Below are 2,621 nucleotides of genomic sequence, written 5' to 3' on the forward strand. Positions count from 1 at the left end.
GGTAGTGCCTGCCTGTGCTGGCCCCACGGTCAGAAAGCTCCCCTAAAAAGTGGGAGAATCCGATCTTCGCGCCATGCGGGTCCGTCTCCTAACCCAGCGGGTCCGGCCCGGCCTCCATCTGACCTTCGCTCCGGAATCCGGATGGGCCTGGAGCGCTCTAGGAAAGAGATGGAGGAATGACCGGAGTGGAGAGACAGAGGGGAGAAAGGAACACCGGAAATGCAAAGAAAGAAAACGAGGGGAAGCTGTTGATTTTGTTTTGTTTTGTTTTTGATTCATTTTATTCTCCCCTCGAGATTGAGCCGCAACCTGGGCATGTGCCCTTGACTGGAACTGAACCCAGGACCCTTCAGTCTGCAGGCCAATTGCTAGCCACTGAGCCAAACCAGCTGGAGCTCATTTTATTCTTAATTTCCCTCCCTCCTTGACTCTGGCGTAAAAGGTGTTATTCTCATTTTACCGGAGAGGAAACGGAAGCACAGAGAGAGGAGTAACCTACCCCAAGTCACAGCAAGTTTGAAACAGCCTCTGGCGGGGAGGGGGGCGTAGCCTGCAACTGTCCTGGGGCCACAGGGCCCAGGAGTGAGGTGGCACTGGGGTCTCTGCAGGAGCCCACCAGCTCCGCCTGCCACTCATCTCTCTCTCCTTCCCGGTCAGGAGCACGCAGACCATTGAAGACAAAGTGAGAAGACAGCTGTCTACAGCCAGGAAGAGGGCCTCCACCAGGAGCCAAGTTGGCCGGCACCTTGATCTTGGACTTCTCAGCCCCGAGAGCTGTGAGAAATACACTTCTGTTGTTTAAGCTTCCCAGTCTGTGGTCTTTCGTTATGGCGGCCAGAAGAGACTAAAGCTGTCCCCTTTTCTTCCTTCTCTCCCCAGATCCCTTCTCAACCTCTCAGTCAACTGAAGCCTCTCTGGACTTCACAGCCTAGTTTGGTGCAGTTCCAGTGTGCAGTCACTCACGGTGTGTTGTCCATGCCAGGCTCTGGGTCGGGCACTGCGCACCCAGAATTAAAAAGTGCCCACCCAGTCCCCACCCCAGAGGAGCTGCAGCCTGGTGAGGTGGCAGACAGGTCGATAACCGCTAACCATCGCCAGGATGTCGTGTGGTAGGCTGGATAAGCCTGAAAGCCCCGCGAGTGTCCCACCCTCAGGCCCGTCAGACCAGACTTGCTCTGAGGGAGGAGTTCTCTCCCAAGTTGCCATGGGTTAAGCCTCCTGCAGCCAATGGCCTCAGTCCACATGCTGGCCCTGGCTCATACTACTGGCCTCATGCAAGACTTTGAGCCAATCGCTAATGAAGAGATCTGGCTTATGTCTGCCCAATAAGGACCAACCCACCAATCAGCCAGCCATCTGACAAATATTTATTGAATATGCACTCTGTTCCAAGCCCTGGACTGAATAACTCACATTGGCCCTGCGCCTTGGAGTGTTACACTCTTAGGGGAGGCAGACGTTAACCGGTAACCACACTCTGGTATAAAAGCCCACTGTACCCACAGCAGGGACAGTCACCATGCTGGGGGAGCCAGAGAGGCTTCTCTGGAAAGTGCTAATTGACCTGAGATCTTCCAGAAGGTCAGGAATTGAACAAAGAAAAGGACATTCCCAAGAGAGGCTACCAGAGCATGTGCAAAGGCCCTGAGGTGACAGGACATGTGGGATGAGATGGTGGTTGCCAGAATGGGCCAAATGGGTCTCAGTTAGGGAGCTTCATCTATCAGAGTGATGGCAGCCAGGTAAGGGCTTACAGCAGGGAAGAGATGGAGACTCCTCCCTCCAAAGTGCAAGTCCCATCAACCTCCTGCCCCCACTCCTTCTCACTGTGACTTGGGCCTATACTCTCTCACCAGGAGCAGCGGCCTCCACCCATCCCTTCTGCCTTCCCCTAATTTCATGCCCACACTCCAATATTCTGTGCAGCAGCCAGAACGATCTTTCAAAGTCCAACCATTTTAAAAGAAAAGAATAATCATGCTACTTGGTAAGGCAGACTTTATTCGGGACTATCATGATAGGTATGGGGAGCACTGCGTGGGCTTTTGTAGTAAGGGAGAGAGATTGCCCTCAACTCCAAATACAATAAGGAAAAGTGGGAGTTTATCCCCAAGGAGCAGGGGAAAGGGGGCTACTGAGGGGAAACATCTGGCTAAATGGGCCTAGCAGGGTTCTTACAGAAGGCAGGCCAGGGTGCTCAGATGTCACCTGGAGGTTGGTGGCAGATGAGGAACTTGGTCAAATATCAAGGGTGATCAGGTATTGAGGGTGAGGGATTCTGGCCAAACCAACTTGATAGGAATCTTGCTAAAACTGGACTCTACATGGACAAAGACAGGAGCCCAAGGCCAAGCAGAGGGCTCAAAGGAGCCTGCCTAAAGTTTGGTCAAGAAGAGACTCTTTAGCCCTGATTAATTATCTCAATGGTTAGAGCGACAGCCCCCCACCCCACCGCACTGAAGCATCTCGGGTTCAATTCCCGGTCAAGGGCACCATACCTGGGTTGCAGGCTCCATCCCCAGCTCTGGTCAGAGTGTGTGCAGGAGGCAACCAATCAATGCATTTCTCTCACATCAAAGTTTCTCTTTCTTTCTCTCTCTCTCTCTCTCTCTCTCTCTCTC

At 53.0% G+C, this 2,621-nt stretch overlaps 1 long non-coding RNA gene across 1 annotated transcript; it reads left to right on the forward strand.

Moving 5' to 3' along the window:
• Positions 1–2,436, forward strand: LOC107183059. The gene is made up of 3 exons (XR_001513832.1): positions 1–79; positions 658–776; positions 880–2,436. It is a non-coding gene; the product is annotated as an uncharacterized LOC107183059 (long non-coding RNA).
• Positions 2,437–2,621: the final 185 nt, after the last annotated feature.

The sequence above is a fragment of the Myotis davidii genome, unplaced genomic scaffold (assembly GCF_000327345.1).
Source record: "Myotis davidii unplaced genomic scaffold, ASM32734v1 scaffold639, whole genome shotgun sequence".
In the NCBI taxonomy this organism is placed as follows: domain Eukaryota; kingdom Metazoa; phylum Chordata; class Mammalia; order Chiroptera; family Vespertilionidae; genus Myotis; species Myotis davidii.